The sequence below is a fragment of the Mesoplodon bidens genome (assembly GCF_964165515.1).
Source record: "Mesoplodon bidens genome assembly, chromosome: 7".
NCBI lineage: Eukaryota > Metazoa > Chordata > Mammalia > Artiodactyla > Ziphiidae > Mesoplodon > Mesoplodon bidens.
Window position 1 is genome coordinate 3,992,470 of NC_138164.1, and position 23,263 is coordinate 4,015,732.

General features: G+C 39.6%; 1 long non-coding RNA gene across 2 annotated transcripts in view; it reads right to left on the reverse strand.

The window, feature by feature from the left end:
• Positions 1-2,363: 2,363 nt before the first annotated feature.
• Positions 2,364-23,263, reverse strand: part of LOC308619916 — a 42,173-nt gene continuing 21,273 nt past the window's right edge. The window contains exons 3-6 of one of the 2 annotated variants that reach the window (XR_014016273.1): positions 13,750-13,830; positions 11,671-11,735; positions 6,432-6,522; positions 2,364-5,337 (exon numbers count right to left, since the gene is read on the reverse strand). This is a non-coding gene — a long non-coding RNA (uncharacterized lncRNA). The remainder of the gene's footprint in view (positions 5,338-6,431; positions 6,523-11,670; positions 11,736-13,749; positions 13,831-23,263) is intronic. The other variant, XR_014016272.1, reaches the window with a different exon arrangement.

Genomic DNA, 23,263 nt, shown 5'->3' on the forward strand with positions numbered 1-23,263 from the left:
AAAATAACAATAATTCCTTAAAGTCCTCTCCTACCAATCCCTATGCATATTTCCTTGATTTTCCCAGTCTTTTTATTGTGGATTTGTTTCCATCAGGATCCAAACAAGGGCCTCACAATGCATTTGGTTATCTCTTCTGAGTCTATTTTGTCCGATAATAACTCACCCTCCCTTTTTCTCTAATGCCATTTTTGTTGGAGCATAATGCATTATTAGTTGGAAAAACTGGGTCATTTTTCCTACAGAATGTCCCATCTTTTGGATTTAGCCAATTGTATCCTTGTCATTTAAGTAGTTCTTCCATCCCCCATATTTCCTATAAATTAACAGCAGTTCTAACGACTTGATTAAAATCAGGATCAGTTTTTAGGCAAGAAACATTATAAGAGATACTTCCTGTTGCATCACCACATATAATGTTTCTGTTGTCCCACTTTTAGGGAGGCTAAGGTTGATCACAGGGTGTAGGTGGGGTCAGCCTGACCCTTCCATCATAATGCCCCCCACTGACATTTCAGCTAATAGTTTTAGCCTCATTAATGGAAGTTGCCTAGATCAATTATCTCTTTAGAGGTGGAAAATGGTGCATTTTTAAAAATTCTATCATTCCTTCTGCATTTATTGGTTGGAATTCTCCTATTATAGGACCCACTTGTATCAAAGATTTAGTTACCCCATAATATATGGCATAGGAAAGATAAAATACTTTCTCATCATTTATTCATTTTCAGAATAAAAAAATATTGCCCTAGCAACTTCCAATGGCAAGCCTATTAGGTTGTTTGTGATGTTTTTGGTTTCATTATGAACTCATGGTTTTTATGTATTTGATGGTTTTAATCCATTGAAGTTATTATTCTTTTCGATGCAGAAATTGCCCTATTTTGGCCAATAAGGGCCCCTTTAAAGTGGTTCCTGTGTTGTTTTGACATGACCTCTAATAGTCTGGGAGAGTTTCCTTGCAAAACAAGTGGTCCATGGCTCATCATGTAGATTTCTTGTCCCAGGCCTGGAATCAGCCATTTCACCATGGGAAATGGTATTTAGAGACCCATGTCAGGATTTTTTTTTAATTAAGCATTGCAAACATAATTGAGACTTTCTGTGTGGACATCTCTTGGATCTCATTGCCCTTTTTTTTTTCCATTGGAGGTAAATACTACCATGAATGTGTTATTTATCCTTCTTGTTTAAGTTTTAATTCTTTTACTACATATTCTGTATACATACATATTGAACGGCATTGTCTTGCAGATATTTAAATCTTGTAAGATGGTATTACACTGTGTATCTTATTTCAACCAGGGTTTTCCACACAATACTATATTTTTTATATTTACCCATATTGGTAGATATATTGCCAGTTCATATTAACTGCTGCGTGTTCTTTCCTGGTATAAATATACCACAGTTATTTTCCTGTTGATGAATTCTTTGTTTTTCAAATTTTGCTATTACAAACAATACTGCAATGAATATTCTCCATCACACCTCACTGTGCATAGCATGAGAATTTCTCTAGGGTATATTTCTAGAGAAACTGCTCAGTCTTTGGGTATGAGCACCTTCAGATTTACTAGATACTGCTAATTGCTCTCCAAAATGGTTGTGCAAATTGATACTTTCACCAGCAGTGTACAAAAGTTCCCACTTTCTTCCTACAATCTCACTCAAACTTGGTATTATCAGACTTTTTAATTTGTGAAGTGATTTCTCCTTGGCATCTTAATTTTCACTTCTGTGACTGCTAGCAAGGTGTGTTGGCTCCTTGCGTGGTTGTTTCTATTGTGTCTGAGAGCATAGTTGTTAAGACCATAGGAACTGAAGCCAGACTCCTAGGCTCAAGCTCAGCTCTATCACTTAACTATCAGTGATGTTAGGCACAGTTTAGCCCTTTCTGTGCTCGTTTCTTCATCTGTAAAGTGGGGGTGATAAACACCTATCTCATAGGGGCATATCGTAAAGATTAAATGAGTTAATAGATCTCGAGTGCTTAGGACAGTGCCTAGCCATCATCATCATCATCATCATCGTTATTGGCTTGCCAGGGTTCTTTCTATATTCTGGATACTATTTTCTTTGTTAGATTTTGCATTTTAAATATCTTTTCCCAAATGTCTGCAATTCATCTTTTTACTTTGTTTTTGGTATCTTTTGTTTTGGCAGAAAGTTTTTTTGTTAATACGATGTAATAAAATTTGGTCCTTAGTTTTTCCTATACGGTTCAAGGTTTTGGTATAAAGCCTAAGAAATCTTTCTATACACAAGGTCATAAAGACCTGTATTTTCTTACAAAAGTTTAAAGTATTTTTTGTTTGTTTGTTTGTTTTTTTACTTTTAGGGTTTTAACCCACCTGTGATGTAAGAGAGGGATCCAACTTTGCATTTTTCCACAAACATAATCAATTTTCCAAGCACCATTTATTGAACGGTCTTTGTTTTCCCATTTATTTATAATTCTACATTTATTACATATTGTGTCCACATATGCGTGAGTGTGTTTCTGGGCTTCCTATCCTGTTCCATTGATTCATTTTCCAATTCTTGCACCATCCCACTATGTCCGAATTTCTAAAACTTTTATTTTAAAAGAAGCCTTCATATCTCATAGAACAAGTCCCAACTCTTCTTTTTTTTAAAAACATCTTTATGGAGTATAATTGCTTTACAATGGTGTGTTAGTTGCTACTGTATAACAAAGTGAAACAGCTATATGTATACATATATCCCCATATCTCCTCCCTCTTGTGTCTCCATCCCACCCTCCTTATCCGACCTCTCTAGGTGGTCACAAAGCACCAAGCTGATCTCCCTGTGCTATGCGGCTGCTTCCCACTAGCTATCTATTTTACATTTGGTAGTGTGTATATGTCCACGCCACTCTCTCACTTCCACCTCTTCTTTTTTGAAATGGAATCTCAGTTCTTGGCTCCTTGCTCCTCCACAGAGTCTCCCGGAGCCTGAAGGACACTGTAGACTGTGTCTAACGTCTGAGAAATCTGGCTGGTAGCTGCTCTGACAACGGAGCAAAGGGAGGCATTAGGGAGATCCCACATCCCCAGAATTTATCTGAGTAAAGTGTGGAGGTATTTCCCCTGAGCCAGTTGTGGGCCATAGGAAAGACTTGCCTTTGTGGGATCATCTTAGACCCATGTAAGAGGGCCAGCTTCTATAAAGAACTAGAGCTGACGGTAAGCTAAGTAACCCGGTGGAAAAGATGCACTGTCCCATATGAATGAAATTGGGGATGAGAGATTCCCAGAAACAGCAGGTGCCCCAAAATGCCCACAGAAGACCTCCGTGATAGACAAAGTCAGCTTTAAACCTCCTCCCAGTCCCGGGTGGTCTGATAACCAGCTCATAACAGGGCTGGGCCAGTAGGACCTTTCCTTTTGCTCCCCTCTCTTTCCCTGCTTCAATTCTAGAGGAGCCAGAGACCACCTAATGAGTGCAAGGGGAGGAGGAGAAAATCTAGTCGAGGAAACAGATGGCACGCAGACCATGCTGTCTATTCCCACTGCAAGCTTTCCACCTGTTGCAGACTCAGGCTGGGGATGAAGATAAGCTTCAACTTTGTGATGCTGGAAGTTTTGACTATTACCTGGGACTATATATCTTAATTCATAAACTGAGACCATTTCTCATGATCAAAGGACTTTTTAGTTGGAGTGGCCAAAAAAGTGAATGAGTTTTCGTTTATTCAGTGGCAAGAAAGAACTGGTCCACAATTCAGCTTACAAGGACAAGAGCAGGAGGCAAATGATGACACTGCACAACTGTACTCCATGGATCCTACTCATTTGAAGTACTTATTATCTTTATTACGTTGCTGAATTAAATTTGCTAATATTTTACCTAGGAACCTTGCATCTACATTCTTAAGTGTGGTTAATAGATAATTATCTTGTCTTGTCCTTGTCAGCTTTGGTATCGAACTTATACTAACTTCATAAAAAGATCTGGGGAGCTGTCCCCCTTTTCTATCATCTGAAACAGGTATAATATAAGGATTCTATGTTTGTTGATGACTTTGTAAAACTTGTCTCCAAAACCATCTGGGCCTGACTTTGGGGTGACTTTGGGGTACAGGAGACTGGGTCATATAACCTATAATTCCACTTAGTACAATAAGGTCTCAATCGCTGGGAAGCAAACAAATGTGGGGCGCCATTCTCCCTCTGCATCGTGGAACCCTCACCCTCCTCTTAGGCCCCCTCAGGTAGCATGGGTAGCCCAGGGCTCATGATGGAGGGAGAGTGCCAGTGCCAATTTAGATATCAAATTTTAGTAAAGCTGGATTTCTTTTTCTTTTTAGAAAAAATTAAATAGAAATTGAAGAGAAAGGAAAAATATTGCCTCCCATACACCAGTGGAACCTCTTATGCACCCCATCTTTGGAGACCACCGCACTAGAGAGTGGACTGAACATGACCAGCAGCTAAAGCGGTCTGCGCAGAGCCTCTGCGGGGAAAGGGAGAGGCAGGAAGAGGGGCTGGCAGTGGCAGCAGCCACGTGCAGGCTTTACCTGTGAGTCTGATCATAAGAGTCCCTGAGCGCACTTGTTAACAAAAGAGACTCCCAGACTTACCAAATCAGAATCTCAGAGTGGGATGTGGGTGGGTGCCTGGAACCTGTATTTTCATTTTAATAACCACTCCAGAAGTCTTGTAAATGGGCAAGTTTGGGAAACACACAAAAGGAGAACAAGCATGGGCTCTGGAGTTAGGCCAGAGCTCCATAATCACTCACCCTTTAACAGTTGTGGGCTTAGAGTGTGCCATTTAACCTCCCTGTGCCTCCATGCCCTTATTAAGGAAAGGGGGTTCGTCGTACCTGCCTGGTAGGGTAGCCATAAGGATTAAATGAGAGGATTCATGTAAAACACTCTGTACAATGTCCAGCACTTGGTAAATGGTCATCTTTTTTATGGACAGGCTTCTGGTGGAAGATGTGAGGCTTGAATTTCCAACCTACAAAACATTCATCCGTGAGGTTGAGATGAGGGGATAGTGCCTCAGTTCTTGTTTGTTCAGCATTCAGTTCCATTTTTCTGGTAGCAGTGACTGTTTTTTCTTAGAGAATCATCACCACCTTCTAGTGGCAGTTCATGTAGCTCAGGTTGATGGATCTGACCCTGCCCTTCACCTCCAGGGCTGAGTGTGACCAAGGCCCGGCCAATCGGCATACTCCTTTCCCCCCGGCCACCATGACTGGTTCTGAATAAGGAGTATGACCCAAGTTGGTCCAATGAAATTCCACCTTGGGACTTTTCACTAGAGCGGTGAGCCTGGAGCTGAGCCGCCAGCTGCCCTCTTGCCAGAGGAAGGGAGGGCCCACCTGAGAACGCAGCAACAGAGGAGAGAAAGGCTGAGATATGGGGAACATGGGATCAAAGCTCAAAGGAACTTTGAGCCCTGGAATCGAGACATGCTGAAGCAGTTCCATCCTGGGAATTTTCAGTTATGTGAGCCAACAACTTTTTTTTACTTAAGATAGTTTGAGTTAAAATTTCTGGTACTTGCATTCAAAAAGGTTCTGACAATGAGTTTTAAGGCACTTCTATTTTAGACTTCAACTTACTGTATAATCATGTAAGCCCCTTTCTTGTCTGATACATTTCCTAACTTTATTAGGAAGAAGCAATCCCATGACCTTAGCATTTAGACTTGATGGATAATAGAAATTGCTAAGGCATGATCACTCCCTGGGGATTAGACAACTCAAATCCTTTCCATCTAAATAGATTCTTTTCTCTCAGGGTGAGAAGGAGCTGATATTTAGGTAGGTCTCTGTTTTTGTTCTCCAAACTCTGAGAAACGTTGTCGTTAAAGGGCAACACAACAATTAAAAGCTGTTGGATATAAGAATGACACGCTTGGTTGGTATGCAGTACTGTGCAGCTGAGATGATTATTCTCAATTAATGGGCAAACATTACACAATTGTCTCTTTCAAGTCCAGAGTGCTAATATATAATACACAATCAGAGGGCATTGTACATCGGAATATAACTCATTAGCCAGGGCCAATTCTTTACCCCTTAGAAATAAAATAGTCTGTTGTTTATGAAAGCCACAATTTGGAGTCTTTTAAATTTGCAGCTATAGACCAGGTGAAGGATTTCTATTTGGGAAGAATCCAAATGGAATTGGGAACCGAAATTCCTGTTGGGAACTCATTATTAAGGCAAAATCAGTGTTAGTAGAATGGGCGTGGGAGGGAGGCGGGCTTTGATCTCCTGTGCCTCCCACCAGGAACCCCACTCAAGGACTCTTGGCCAGTCTGGCTGAGGCAGCATCTGCCCTGCTGAGGGACATCCCAGAATGGACATGTCCCTATGTGACTGCCCAGGGAATGCCAAATAGATTGGGTCATTTTATTCAAACCTGGGGGCCTTGGCCGCCCAGGCACATGCTCTGTGGATGAACTCACTTTTCCTTTAGTCCACATGGCTGCCGAAGTCTGCAGCTCAGACAGCAAGGGAAAGAGGTGAGGAGAAGGCAGGGCGGGAGATCAGAGGAATCTGTGGAAGAGGATTGAATTACCGTCGGATCACAGGGTGTGGGAGACTCTGGGACAGATTGATGGGAGAGCCTACCCGGCTGGCAGGGACCTGAGAACTGTCACAGATGGCTGTGCTGAGCCAGCTGCCTTGCTTGTGCATGCAGGGAACAAGCTAAATGGGAGCAGGACATCTTAACAGTTACCAAAACACCCAGCCGTGTATCAGCCCACCTAACTGGAAAACAAAGCAGGCCTTTGGACTCCAAATCCCCCAGGCCAAAGCCATATCTACAATGTTATCCAGTGTCTTGCTTCACAGGGCATGTCTCTATCAGTCTTTCAACAAACACCTATTAAAAGCTTCTAAATGTCAGGGCTGGCTGTGCTAGGTGCTGGGGATGTGAAGGAAATATGCACAGTACTCCCCTCTAAGGGTCTCACCACCTAGGAAACAATTATAAAAAAGGGAAAAAATGCAGTAGGAGCTGGGGTAAAAGAGAGGACAAGTACTACAGGAACCCAGGAAACAGGCACCAGCTTATGTTAAGTTGTTATGTAAAGCTAAAGAATTTGTATCTTCAAACATGCATGAACCACTCTTCAAATTCCACCCAACTGTTGTCTCTTATCCAATCCAGGCTCATACCTATGACCTCAGCATGGTAAAAATATCCCCCATGGCCCTTAAGGTCTAGTAATAATTTAATGTTTTGTTTTTCTCTGTATGTTCTCTGATGTGTTTTCATATCTCAGATGTCTTTCTTTTCGAGGGTGTTATTTACTCTGGTTCGTAGGATATGATATTAAAAGGTCAAGGCTTTAATTTTGTGGAACATTTAGCTTCATTTGGAAAGAGAATTAAGCCCCCACAATCAGAGGTTTACCCCTCAATCTAAGCCAGAGGCTTAGCAAATGTGGACTGTGTCCTTGCTTACTGGGGCCAGACAAGAGACAAAAAGAGGTTCGCTCCATTCAAACCCATCGTCATTACCAGATATTATGGCATTGACAGGACACAGCCATTAGGTGGTTTGGCAGCGTTATTGTGCTCATAAATAATGGTAAATATGAGCGTGTGTGTGTGTGTGTGTGTGTGTGTGTGGGCATGTGCATATGCACATGTAATGTTTTGCAATCTCCTTGAGGGCAGCGATAATGGTAATTATTATGAACGGACAAGCATAACCCCAGATACTGACAAGGCACACTCCCTCATATCTCTCATGTCTGTGCTCAGCATTACCTCCTCAGAAAGCCCTTCCCTGATCACCACTAGAATGTAAATCCACTGGGATTTTTGTCTATTTTGTTCACTGTCCACAAAATTAAAGACCTGAACTTTTAAAATGTCATATTCCACTGAGTACATTAAACAACATAGTCAAGAAGAAAGATGTCCTATATATAGGATGAATAAACAACAAGGTCCTACTGTATAGCACAGGGAACTGTATTCAATATCCTGTAACAAACCATAATGGAAAAGAACATGAAAAAGAATATATATGTGTATAACTGCATCAATTTGCTGTACAGCAGAAACTACCACAGCGTTGTAAATCAACTATATTTCAATAAAATGAGTTTAAAAAAAAAAGAAAAGAAAGATGACCAAGATGTGAAAACAGAGGATCTACACGGAAAAGAACATAAACATTAAATTGTTGCTAGACCTGAATGGCCTGGGGATAGTTTGACCCTGTTGAGGTCATGGATATGAGACTAATGGGACAAGAGAAAACCGTTGGACTGACATAATGGAAGATGTGGCATCTGAAGAGTGGTTTATGTGGCTGAGGACAATCACGAACTCTTCGGCTTCACATCACAACTTACATGAAATGGTGCTACCTTCTGGGTGCAGCTCCTAGAACAGTGCCTGCCACATGATAGGCACTCAGTAACTTCTTATTGAATGTCAGGTGCTCTTCAGTGAAGTTTTTATTTGTTTCCTGTCATTTAATTTTGTAAAAAGGTAGTATGTTGACATAGTTCAACATTCATTTTAGTGTAAAAAGGTAACACAAGGCCTTGTTCTTACCCTATTCTCTGCCTGACTGGTTCCCACCCAGCAACCATGTCCTGTAACCATTTTTATTACTTTCCTTCCAGACTTTGTTTATGCAAATCAAATACAACTATATTTTTATTTTATTATGCAAAAGATAACATACTATCTACTCTGATATTAACCTTGCTTTTTTTCATTCAATAATATAAGTTGATGAATGGGTAATGTGGTATATTTATACAATAGAATATTATTCTACCATAAAAGAGAAGGAAATGCTGCCATTTGTGATAACATGGATGGACCTTGAGGGCATCATGCTAAGTGAAATAAGTCAGACAGGAAAGACAAATACTGCATGATCTCATTTATATGGGAAATCTAAAAAAAAAGTCATACTCATAGAAACAGAGAAGAGGTTGGTGGTTGCTAGAGGCTGGGGGCAGGAGGGAGAAACTGGGGTGAAGGCAGTCAAAAGGTACAAACTTCTAGTTCTAAAATAAGTAAGTTCTAGAGATAGAACATATAGCATGGTGACTATAGTTAACAATACTGTATTGTACATTGGAAAGTTGCTAAGAGAGTAGATCTTAAAAGTTCCCATCACAAGAAAAAATAATTGTAACTATGTGAGGTGATGGATGTTAACTAAATCTATTGTGGTGATTATTCTGCAATACATATGTACGTCAAATCATTATGTTGTACATCTTAAACTAATACAATGTTATGTCAGTTGTTTCTCAATAAAATGGAAGGGAAAGATATAATTCGGAGATTCTTCAAGTTCGATTTGGTGTCTTCAATTTTTTTTTTTTTTTTTTACAGTTCCAGTCAATTCTACTATTTAAATGTTCCACAGTTTATTAAACCAGCCCATGTGGATGGACACTTTTGTTGTCTCCAATCTTTTGCTATTAAAAAACAAAAGCACTCTATACTGGGCTTCCCTAGTGGTGCAGTGGTTGAGAGTCTGCCTGCCGATGCAGGGGACACAGGTTTGTGCCCCGGTCTGGGAAGATCCCACATGCCGCGGAGCGGCTGGGCCCGTGAACCATGGCCGCTGAGCCTGTGTGTCCGGAGCCTGTGCTCTGCAACAGGAGAGGCCACAACAGTGAGAGGCCCGCGTACAGCAAAAAAAAAAAAAAAAAAAAAAAAAAAAAAAAAAACAGCACTCTATACTATATAATAGTATAAATTTCCAGAGATAGGATTGCTAGGTCAAATAGTTTACGTCTTGGTAATTTTATATACATATTGCCAAATTGCCTTCCAAAGGGGTTATGTAAATTTAAGTCCTCACCAGCAATGTAAAAAAAAAAAATGTCTGTCTCCCCACCACCTTGCCAACAGAGTTTTATCAAACTTAGAGTTTTGTTAATCTAGTAAGTAAAAAATAATATCTCAGTATGGTTTTTATTTGCATTTCTCTTGTGACACAGAGCACCTCTTTATTTCTATGAATGGATACTTCATACCTTTCTTATGTTTCTGTTAGGTTAATCGTCTTTGTATACTTGGCTTATAAGAAGCACAATACATATAGGGAGATTAGCCCTTTCTCTGTAATGTGAGTTTCAAAATTTTTTTCCAGTGGTGTGTTGGTTAGTGTTTAGTAATGGTCTCTGGGGAAAATAAATCCTGGTTTATAGCATTTGCCAAGTTTCATGATTAAATATTCCCACCACAGCCAATTTCAAGCTACCAACATGACATCACTAAATGTGGAGTTGGGGAGAAACGTGCAACACCAGGCCATTATGTAATATCTCCATGATACAGACACAACAGATGTAAATCACTCCAAGAGCATGGATGATAGCAAAATGTAGTTAAACAATTAGAGTGATGAGTCTTTGAGCATATATTACCTTTGTATCATTCTTTATTTAATTATAAGTTTGTATAACTTAATTTTAAATAATGGCTGTGGTTGACAACCAGCTTGCAAAATTTCTAAAATTTAATAAACAGCTCCTGTGAGCCAGTGCAGGCCATCTCCAACACCCCACTGCCTTTTATTCTATTTATTTTCTGCCTTTTGACTTTTTTTTTCAATGATGTTTTTCATCATGCAAAGGTTTCATTTTGATGTAGTTTTATTTATCAGTCATATTATTTATGAGTTCAGAATATTAAGTAACAGTTAGGAAGACTTTCCCCATTCCAAGATTATAAAAGAGTTTTACCATGTTTTCTTCTGACACTTCTATGGTTTCACTTTTATGTTTAAATCTTTAATCCATTTAGAGTATACACTAGTGTATGGTGGGAGGTGCGGCTCCTACATGCAGTTTTTCCATCCAGTTATCTCACAAGAGGTGTTGAATAGTCCATCTTTTCCCACTGATTTGTAAAGCCATCATTATATGATGAAGCTTTCTTGATTTTAATGAACATGGTATTTATCATTATTTGAATGATGTTTTAATCATGATTATAGTTTATAAACAGCTTCCCTGTGTCTGCTCATTTGATTCTTTAACCTATAGTGGTAGGCTTGGTAGATTATAATAGCTACCATATTTTCATGCCCAGCATACTCTCCCATCCTCTGTCTCTTGAATCCTTTAGGGAACTCCCCCTTCATACAAAGTGATCCTGGACAGACAGTCAATTATGGTACACTGGCCAAATACTGTGTTATATATGCAACCTAGGCTGGCCAATCCAAAAATCCCAACACATGGTAATAGGCTAGGGTTTGGACATCTGACCTGAGCAAGGCAATATAATCTTCCTTGGGAATGACATTTGAAAAAGATTTTCTGTTGGAATTGTTAAGCTGGGAGATAAGTTCTTTAGATCTTCTTAACTGACACATAAATTAAAACTATCTGAGAAAAAGCCAAACAAAAACAAGCAGAGCTAAGAAATGGAGAGCCAAAAAGTTTTAAAGGCATCATTTGGGTCTTTGGATCCAGCCTTGCCCAAAAGCCAATGCCCTTGGACAACCAGGAATAAAAGCCTACAAATTCCTTTTTTTATTTTTAACTTATGTTAATGTGTTCAATATGGCTTCTTATAATTTGCAGTCAAAAGAGTTCTAACCTTCTTCAATAGATATTACTGTTCCCACATTACAGAGGAAGAAACAGAGGCTGGTAGAGGTTAAATTCAATCAGTGTTAATGTGCTTCCCACTCTTTGCTCTTACCTTCTGGGACCCGTCCTTCCAGCGCTGGCAGCTCCTCACTTTGTGTACTGTATCCCAAAGATTTTCTGGTGATGACAGGGAAGAAAGGCCATATTAATGTATGGAGGCTGCTTACTATCTTCTAAAACAGTTAAGATTCTAAATTAAATCTGTTCTATTCCTCCTCATCAGCCTTTCTTTTCCTGTAGCAAGGTGAAAATCTCCCTGACCTGACTTCTCAATATGATCAAGGTTTTGGCTTTATCCTTGGTATCTTTGGCTGGAAAGGTGTAAAAGCTCATTATCCAATAATGTCACACTCAAATCAGCCTCAGAGCATCTTTTCATATTGCGAGGAGAAATTTGATTTTCTAAAGTCCCTTTATAATTGGGAATTTCTTTATACTATCTAGAGTAGAGTATACCTTAAAAACATTCTGAGTTAGAACCAGGTCCTCTAAAAATTCTCTTTCCTATGGAACAGCTAATACTTTTTTTTTTTTTTTTTTTTTGCGGTACGCGGGCCTCCCACCGCTGTGGCCTCCCCCGTTTCAGAGCACACCCTCCAGACGCGCAGGCCCAGCGGCCATGACCCACGGGCCCAGCCGCTCCGCGGTACATGGGATCCTCCCAGACCGGGACACGAACCCGCGCCCCCCGCATCGGCAGGCAGACTCTCAACCACTGCGCCACCAGGGAAGCCCTGGAACAGCTAATACTTAGAGCTTCACAATTAGAAATGTTTTCGTTTAGCTTGAAATACAGTCTTCTGTTAAAATGCAAACAGCCCCTGGACAGGTTTACACTCGAGTCTTATTGGCTATGTGCACCTTAATGTGAATTCATTTAGCAGACTGGAACATATTTTCACTGAGGTAGTAGGAGGCAAAGGAGGATAAGTAGGCAGAGAAGAAAAAGGACAGGAGAGGCAGGGGATACTAATGATAGGAGAAAGAGTGAAGAAATGGAGAGGTGAAGACAATTACTAAAGGCTTTCCTCCCAAGTCACTTCTGAGATAGAGCTGTGAACCACAGTCAGCGTTAGGACAAGCTGATATGACAGCTACCATTAGGAATGAACTGAATTAGATTCTCTGAGCTCTGAGGGGAGGATCTAATTGAGCACTAGAAGCAGCCATATCATGATCTTCACATTTTCTTCTACTTGGTCATTTTTGGCATTGCTCAAGACCCTTCATGAGCTGGAATTAATATGCATCCAGAAATCAGAGCCAACCATTTGCAGCATGTAACTGCAGCTGTCCCACACTGTCAGCAAGCACCAACTCCCTGAGCAATTTACTACCTGGACAGAAGTTCATTTCATAAGCTTATCTGTTCTCAACTGTCATCCAATAACCTAGTGGATTCCTCATCTATAAAATTTCAACTCTCCAAGCAAGTTCCTATTCCAAGCCTCCTTACAGTGGCTCAGAGTGTCTTTGCTCCACCATTTTTTAGTAACTACACACACCTTCACTTAGGTTACATGCCAAGTGCTCTGATGCTCTTTGGTGAAAGTCCAAGTGAAGGCAAAACAAGGTTAAAGAAAAGACTTCAGCAAAATGGCAGCCTAGGAAGCTCCAACTTTTCATTCCCCAACAGAAATGTTTTTTTTTTTTTAAGGCAGAAACTGTCTGAACCAATCTTACTGGAGCTCTGGAAGACACTCAAAGTTTTGAGCCACCAAACAAATACCCAATCAAGAAAAAGCCATCTTGGGGCTTCCCTGGTGGCGCAGTGGTTAAGAATCCACCTGCCAATGCAGGGGACACGGGTTCAAGCCCTGGTCTGGGAAGATCCCACATGCCGTGGAGCAACTAAGTCCGTGCACCACAACTACTGAGCCTGCACTCTAGAGCCTGCGAGCTACAACTACTGAAGCCCGTGGGCCTAGAGCCCGTGCTCTGCAACAAGAGAAGCCACCACAGTGAGAAGCCCGTGCACTACAAGAAAAAGTAGCCCCTGCTCGCCGCAACTAGAGAAAGTGCGCATGCAGCAACAAAGACCAAATGCAGCCAATAATAAAATAAATGTAAAAAAAGAAAAGAAAAAGCCATCTTCAAAATGGTAGGAAAGTTCTGTGGCATTTTTAGTTACCCTTACTCCACCTTTCCCCAGCATGGCAGTGGTTTTGGTCTTGAAGTGGTGGCAACCTGGTTTCTAGTATCATTCCTCAAACTAGGAGAAGCAGAGCAGAAATTATTTGCAAATTACTGTGTACATTTAAACTGTCTGGTGGATACCTGAAGGACTGACACAAGAGCCTGTCTCTGTTATGTCTAACTCAGAAGTCAGGTAGTAAAAGTGGTGGACACTACTCATAAAACTTGCAAATGACTATAGCCCCACAGACTCCTGGAGCAAGAAATCATAGGTGGAAACATACAGTAGACCTTCTAAGGTGCAGAGGAAAATCTGGGGTAAGACTGGGAATCTAGGACATTTGAAAGCAGCCAAAAATATGGGGGGATTTAGGAAGCCATATGCACACCCAGGCAAGATGCATGCTCAGAAAATTGCTGAGAAGACCTTAAGATTTTACCTCAGACTGATTGCTAGCCTCAGAACTAGCCTAGCTAAGTACTGAAGGAATGCCCTAGTACAGAGCCAATCTGCAAACACTGGAAGAGTTCCTGGCACTCAAGAAAATTTCTACCAAAACATCTGATTTTGAGCTGAATATGAGCTAAAGGAACAGAGACTTCAGTGATCACATCTGACCAGCAATAGCCTCTGCAAAAATAGTTAGGAAATCACTCAAAACAAACAGACTATTACAGCCTTCAACAACAATAGCAACAACAAAACCAGCAAACCCTGGGAAAGGGGAAGAATGTGATTTCCAGAGTCATCATATATATATATTTGGCCATGCCCCTGGCATATGGGATATTAGTTCCCCATCCAGGGACTGAACCTGCACCCCTACAGTGGAAGCATGGAGTCTTAACCACTGGACCACCAGGGAGGTCCCCAGAGTTACCATATTATAATAGTTAAATATCCAATTTTCAGCAAAAGAATATTGCAAGGCATAGACAGAAACAGGCAAACATTCAAAGGAACAAAATCAATTCACAGAAACCATTCCTGAGGAAGCCCAGACATCATACTTACTAGATAAAACTTAAATATGCTCAAAGACCGAAAGGAAAACATGGATAAGGAAATAATGGAAACCAGGAAAAATCACGTATAGATAAAATATCAACAGAAATTATAAAAAGGAACCAAACAGAAATTGTGGAGCTGAAAATTACAATAATTGAAATGAAAATTTCACTGGAGGGATTCAACAGCAGATTTGAGCAAAGAGAAGAAAGAATCAGAGAGCTTGAAAATAAGACAATCAAAATCATAGAGTCTGAGGTGCAGAAACAAAAACAATGAAGAAAAGTGAACTAAGGGATCATGAAGTATACCAACATACACATTATGAGAGTCCCAAAAGAGACAAGAGGGGGGTGGAGACTATTTGAAGAAATAATGGCAAAACATCTCAACTTTGATGAAATAAATAAACCTACAATTGTAAGAAGCCTGATGGACTCCAAGCAGGATAAACTCAAAAAGACCCAACCAAGACATAAAAGCAAACTGTCCAAAGATAAAGAGAGAGTCTTAAAAGCAGCAAGAGAAAAGTGAATCATCATCATGTACTAGGGATTCTCAATAACAATATCAGCCAATTTTGCACAACAAACCCTGGAGGCCAGAAAGACATGGGATAAAATCTTTAAAGTACTGAAAGATAAACCTGTCAACCAAGAATTCTATAGCTGGCAAAACTTTCCTTCAAAAATAAAGGAAAAATTAAGACATTCCTAGATAAACAAAAGCTGAGGAAACTGATTACCACCAGGCTTGCCCTACCAGAAATGCTAAAGGGAGTCCTTCAGCTTAAAATGAAAGGATGTTATTTAGTAAATTGAAGTTGTATGAAGAAATAAAGGTCTCTGATAAAGGGTTTAAAAGAAAAAATGCATAAAGAATAATTATAGAGCTATGTTATTGGGCACTGTTATGGGTGGTATTATGTCCCCCCACCACCACCAATTAATAGTTGAAGTCCTAACCCTCAGTACCTCAGAATGTGATCTTATTTGGACATAAGGTCATTGCAGATACAATTAGTTAAGATGAGGTCATACTGGAATGGGTGGACCCCTAATCCAATATGACTGCTGTCCTAATAAAAAGGGGGAAATTGAGAGAGGCATACAGGGAGAATGCTATATGAAGATGAAGGCAGAGATCAGGGTGATGTTTCTACAAGCCAAGGAGCAACAAAGATTGTCAGGAGACCACCTAAAGCTAAGTAAGAGGCTTGGAACAGATTCTCTCTCACAGCCTCAAAAGATAGCAACTTGCTAACATGTTGATCTCAGACTTCTAGCCTCCATACCTGTGAGACAATAAAGTTCTCTTATTTAAGTGACCCAATTTGTGCTACTTTTTAGAGTAGCATTAGGAAACTAGTATAGGCACATAATAGATAAAGATGTAATTTGTGACATCAATAACATAAAGTGGCAGGGGAAGACAGAGCTATGTAGGAGTAGAGTTTTGGTATGCAGTTGTAATTAAGCTGGTGTCAGTTCAAATTAGGTTGTTATAAATTTAGGATGTTAAATGTGATCATGATTATAGCCACAAAAATATAGCTAGAGAATATATACAAAAGGAAATGAGAAGGGAATCAAAATGTGTGACTACAAAAAAATCAACAAAACACAGAAGAAAGCAATAATGGAGTAAATGAGGAACAAAAAAGCTAACAGACATACAAAAACCAAATAGCAAAACGATGGAAAAAAGTCCTTCATTGTCAGTAACTGCTTTAGATGTAAATGGATTAAACTCTTCTATCAAAAGGCAAAGACTGGCAGAACTGATTTAAAAACACGATCCAACTATATAATGTCTAAAACAGATTCACTTTATATCCAAAAACACAAATGGGCGGAAAGTAAAAAGGTGGAAGAAGATACCCCATGCAAACAATAATCCAAAGAGTGCTAGGGTGGCTATACTAGTTAGACAAAATAGACATTAAGTCAAAGACTGTTACAAGAGACAAATAAGGACTATATAAGATATTATATATCTATAAAAGGGTCAATTCATCAGGAAGATATAATAATTATAAGCATAGATGCACCAAACAGCAGAGCCAAAGACTATATGCAGAAAACCTTGACAGAATTGAAAGGAGAAACAGTCCTTCAAAAATAGTTGGACAGGGCTTCCCTGGTGGCGCAGTGGTTGAGAGTCCGCCTGCCGATGCAGGGGACATGAGTTCGTGCCCCGGTCCAGGAAGATTCCACATGCCACAGAGTGGCTAGGCCCGTGAGCCATGGCCACTGAGCCTGAGCGTCCAGAGCCTGTGCTCTGCAACAGGAGAGGCCACAACAGTGAGAGAGGCCCACGTACCACCAAAAAAAAAAAAAAAAAAAAAAAGTTGGACACTACAAACCCTACCTTCAGTAATGAATAGAACAACCAGACATAAGATTAATAAGGAATAGAGGGCTTAAACAACACCATAAACTAAATATATATTTTTATATATACATATATATACAGAAAACTCTAGCAACAACAGAATACACTTTTCTCAAGTGCACATGGAACATTCTCCAAGATAGACCATACGTTAGATGACAAAACAATTCTTAATAAATTTAAAAAGATTGAAGTCATGCAGAGTATCTTCCTATCAAACTAGAAGAGAAATTAGAAAATTCAAAAATATGTGGAAATTAAACAACATACTCTTAAATATCCAAAGGGTTAAAGAAGAGAAATTAGAAATTAGAAAATACCTTGATAAAAATGAAAATAAAAACACAACATATCAAAATTTGTGGGATGCAGAAAAAGTAGTATTAAAAGGAAAATTTGGGCTTCCCTGGTGGCTCAGTGGTTGAGAGTCTGCTTGCCGATGCAGGGGACATGGGTTCGTGCCCCGGTCCAGGAGGATCCCACATGCCATGGAGCAGCTGGGCCCGTGAGCCATGGCCACTGAGCCTGTGTGTCCGGAGCCTGTGCTCCGCAACAGAAGAGGCCACAACAGTGAGAGGCCCGCATACCGCAAAAAAAAAAAAAAAAGGGAAATTTGCAGCCGTAAAAATTTACATTAAAAAAAGGAGAAAGATCTGAAATCAATAACCTAACTTATACCTTAAGAGAACTAGAAAAGACAAACAGGGAAGCTCAACACTAACAGACAGAAGGAAATAATAAAGATTAGAGTGGAGAAAAATAGAGAATAAAAAAAATAGAGAAAATCAACAAAACTAAAAGTTTATGTTTTGAAAAAAATCAGTAAAATTGACAACTCTTTAGCTAGATTGGATAAGACAAAAAAGAGAAAACTCAAATTACTAAATAAGGTTGGGGGGAAAAGACATTACTATTGACTTTACAGAGATAAAAAGGATTATAAGAGAATACTATGAATAATTGTATGCCAACACACTGGATAATCTAGATAAAGTGGACAAATTCCTAGAAACATACAACCTACCAAAACTGACTCATGAAGAAAGAGAAAATCTGAATAGATCCATAATTAGTAAGAAGATTGAATCAGTAATCAAAAACTCTCAACAAAGAGGCCTTCCCTGGTGGCACCGTGGTTAAGAATCCACCTGCCAATTCAGGGGACGCGGGTTCAAGCCTTAATCCAGGAAGATCCCACATGCCACAAAGCAACTAAGTCCATGCACCACAACTACTGAGCCTGTGCTCTAAGGCCCATGAGCCACAACTACTGAGCCTGCATGCCACAACTACTGAAGCCCATGTGCCTAAAGCCCGTGCTCCACAACAAGAGAAGCCACTGCGATGAGAAGCCTGCACACTACAACGAAGAGTAGCCCCCACTCACTGCAACTAGAGAAAGCCCACGCACAGCAACGAAGACCCAATGAAGACCCAATGCAGCCAAAAATAAAAATAAATAAATAAATAAATTTATTTTTTTAAAAATCTCTCAACAAAGAAAAGCCCAAGATCAGATGGCTCACTGGTGAATTCTCCAAACACTTAAGAAAAATTAACACACGTCCTTCTTAAATTCTTCACAAAAATTGAAGAGGAGGGAATACTTCCTAACTCATGCTATGAGGCTATCATTACCCTGATATCAAAGCCAAAAAAAGATACTAAAGAAAACTACAAACCCACATCCCTTAAGGATATTGATGCAAAAATTGGGGTGCATGTCTTTTCAGCTATGGTTTTCTCTGGATATAAGCCCAGGAGTGGGATTGCTCTATTTTTTAGTTTTGTAAGGAACATCCATACTGTCCTCCATAGTGGCTGTACCAGTTTACATTCTCACAAACAGTGTAGCAGGGTTCCTTTTTCTCCACACCCTCTCCAGCATTTATTTGTAGACTTTTTCATGATGGCCATTCTGACCAGTGTGAGGTGATAACTCATCGTAGTTTTGATTTGCCTTTCTCTATTAACTAGCAAGGTTCAGCATATTTTCATGTGCCTTTGGCCATCTGTATGTCTTATTTGGAGATGTCTATTTAGAACTTCTGTCTATTTTTTGACTGGGTTGTTTGGTTTTTTGATATTGAGCTGTATGAACTATTTGGATATTTTGGAGATTAATCTCTTCTTGGTCGCATCATTTGCAAATATTTTTTCCCATTCTGTAGGTTGTCGTTTTTTTTTTTTTTTTTGCAAAAGATTTTCAGTTTATTATCGCTAGGTAAATATCACACTAGAAAACAAGCTCCTCTTCCTCCCCCCCATCCCCCGTAGGTTGTCTGTTTGTTTTGTTTATGGTTTCCTTTGCTGTGCAAAAGCTCTTAAGTTTAATTAGGTCCCATTGATTTATTTTTGTTTTTATTTCCACTACTCTAGGTGATGGATCCAAAAAGATATTGCTGTGATTTATGTCAAAGAGTGTTCTGCCTATGTTTCCCTCTAGGAGTTTTATGGTATCCAGTCTTACATTTAGGTCTTTAATCCATTTTTAGTTTGTTTCTGTGTATGGGGTTAGAAAATGTTCTAATTTCATTCTTTTACATGTAGCTGCCCACTTTTCCCAGTACCACTTATTGAAGAACCTGTATTTTCTCCATTGTATATTCTTGCCTCCTTTGTCGTAAATTAACTGACCAGAGAGATTTCAAACTATCTAGATATATCAGACAGGAGCCCAGCAGGAAATAGAATTCAATGAGACGGGTTTTGTGAAAGAACTATCTTTAGAAGTACTGTTGGGTTTAAGGGAACAAAGAAGAGATGCCAAGGTACCTGTCAAGAACTGTTAGGGATTTGAGATTTTACCCTATTTGAAAGCTAATGAGATAGCCTGTTACAGCTTCATGGGCAGTGATTGAAGACATGACACTCCTGGATCAAAGATGAAGGATAGTTGACTACACATAGCAATAACAGTAGCAAGAGCATCAGCATTTTTGTTTTGGTTATCTAAGCCTCAACTCCCCCAGAGTGACACGAAGGGGGCCAGATAACAACTGCACTTGTGATGGGTTGAATTACAGGCCAGGAAACCCTGAGTTAGGAAACGCAATCTTTTATAATGGGCAGTAGGCATGTCTGCCCTTTGCTTCAGAGGAAGACGTTATCTTCATTACACTGGACAGTGAGTATGACTGCCTTTTGCTCCAGAGAGAGACACTATCTTCACTTTCCAAGACTATTCGGTATACAAACATCTTTGAAAAGATCATCAGCAACAAAAGGGCATTTGGTACCTTACTCACAAGATGTACAAAAACATGAGAGAACCGTGGAGAATTATCTCCTGATATTATCTAGAAATCAGTGGGGTAAAAATCTGTTATTCATAGGGTCAAAATGCAAGAAGAAGAAAGAGTTATCTGAGCCCAGTGAGAGCTGGATCCATGGAAAAGGGGCCATTAGTGGGAACTCTAGTCATGGAGAGACACATATGCTACTAGAGAAGCAATGCTGAAGCAGGGAGAGAATGTGAAGGAACTCTGTTCTCTCTTTCACACACACTGATTTTTGGCCAGTGACTCCAATTTGTCAAACTCCACGTAAAGCCAGCTAGCAAGGACACCTGCAGGACACAGTTCATAGGGGTCAGTCTTACATATCCAAAGCAGCACTGAGAGAAGATTAGAGAATCTATTTGGGATGCAGTGGAGGAAAATCATCAGTATAATATGTGGTCCCTCCCATATCTTAGTTTCAAAACTTCTTGACTTTCTGGGATCAAATGATCTTCATGCTGCTCACTCTAGTCAACCACCCTTGAGGCTACATGAAATTTATCAGCACACAGGACTCCTCCACCTATGAAATATTAAGCCTAAATATACAGATCCATGACCACACTTGCGAAACCTCCAGCTTTTTCACTCTCTTTTCCCCCAGGAAACCTGCTTTGCTTACTTGAGCACCACTGATTCTTGCATTCCATTTATTTCTTCCGATTCCAATTTCCTTCTTATTGAGTTACTACACTTAATGATGCTTTCAGAAAGAGTCACTGAGAGATACATTCTCACTCTTTTGACTGGCTGAACATGTTTTTATCCTATCCTCAATATTCTATGTGAGTTTAGCTGGGTATAGAATTCTGGTGTACCAGTTATTTCCTCTCAGAACTTTAAAGATATTATTCCAGTGTTCTCTAGCTTCTAGTCTTAATGACGAGATACTGGGTTAATACTTTTTTTCTCCATAGGTGACCTTTGTCTTTGTCTCTAGTGTCCTGTGTTTACATAAGGATTGTTATTGATTTATTTTGCTCATGAGTCAGCTTTCTTCAATTTGAACAATCAAGTCTTCTAATTCTTGGAAAATTCTCAGCCTACATCTTTTTTGATATTGCCTTTCCCCCATTCTTTTTTTTAATTTAATTTTTTTTATACAGCAGATTCTTATTAGTCATCAATTTTATACACATCAGTGTATACATGTCAATCCCAATCGCCCAATTCATCACACACTCCCCACCCCCCGCCACTTTCCCCCTTTGGTGTCCATACGTTTGTTCTCTACATCTGTGTCTCAATTTCTGCCCTGCAAACTGATTCATCTGTACCATTTTTCTAGGTTCCACATATATGCGTTAATATACGATATTTGTTTTTCTCTTTCTGACTTACTTCACTCTGTATAACAGTATCTAGATCCATCCATGTCTCAACAAATGACCCAAATTTGTTCCTTTTTATGGCTGAGTAATATTCCATTGTATATATGTATCACATCTTCTTTATCCATTCGTCTGTTGATGGGCATTTAGGTTGCTGCCATGACCTGGCTATTGTAAATAGTGCTGCAAGGAACATTGGGGTGCATGTGTCTTTTTGAATTATGGTTTTCTCTGGGTATATGCCCAGGAGTAGGATTGCTGGATCATATGGTAATTTTTTTAGTTTTTTAAGGAAACTCCATGTTGTTCTCCATAGTGCTGTATCAATTTACATTCCCACCAACAGTGCAAGAGGGTTCCCTTTTCTCCACACTCTCTCCAGCATTTGTTGTTTGTAGATTTTCTGATGACGCCATTCTAACTGGGGTGAGGTGGTACCTCATTGTAGTTTTGATTTGCATTTCCCTAATAATTAGTGACGTTGAGCAGCTTTTCATGTGCTTCTTGGCCATCTGTATGTCTTCTTTGGAGAAATGTCCATTTAGGTCTTTGGCCCACTTTTGGACTGGGTTGTTTGTTTTTTTGTTATTGAGTTGCATGAGCTGCTTGTAAATTTTGGAGATTAATCCTTTGTCTGTTGCTTCATTTGCAAATATTTTCTCCCATTCTGAGGGTTGTCTTTTCATCTTGTTTATGGTTTCCTTTGCTGTGCAAAAGCTTTGAAGTTTCATTAGGTCCCATTTGTTTATTTTTGTTTTTCTTCCCATTACTCTAGGAGGTGGATCAAAAAAGACCTTGCTGTGATTTATGTTGAAGAGTGTTCTTCCTATGTTTTCCTCCAAGAGTTTTATAGTGTCCAGTCTTACATTTAGGTCTCTAATCCATTTTGAGTTTATTTTTGTGTATGGTGTTAGGGAGTGTTCTAATTTCATTCTTTTACATGTAGCTGTCCAGTCTGCCCAGCACCACTTATTGAAGAGACTGTCTTTTCTCCATTGTATGTCCTTGCCTCCTTTGTCATAGATTAGCTGGCCATAGGTGTGTGGGTTTATCTCTGGACTTTCTATCTTGTTCCATTGATCTATGTTTCTGTTTTTGTGCCAGTACCATACTGTCTTGATTCCTGTAGCTTTGTAGTATAGTCTGAAGTCAGGGAGTCTGATTCCTCCAGGTCCGTTTTTTTCCCGCAAGACTGCTTTGGCCATTTGGGTCTTTTGTGTCTCCATACAAATTTTAAGATTTTTTGTTCTAGTTCTGTAAAAACTGCCATTGGTAATTTGATAGGGATTGCATTGAATCTGTAGATTGCTTTGGGTAGTATAGTCATTTTCACAATATTGATTCTTCCAATCCAAGAACATGGTATATCTCTCCATCTGTTGGTATCATCTTTAATTTCTTTCATCAGTGTCTTATAGTTTTCTGCATACTTTTGTCTTTTGTCTCCCTAGGTAAGTTTATTCCTAGGTATTTTATTCTTTTTGTTGCAATGGT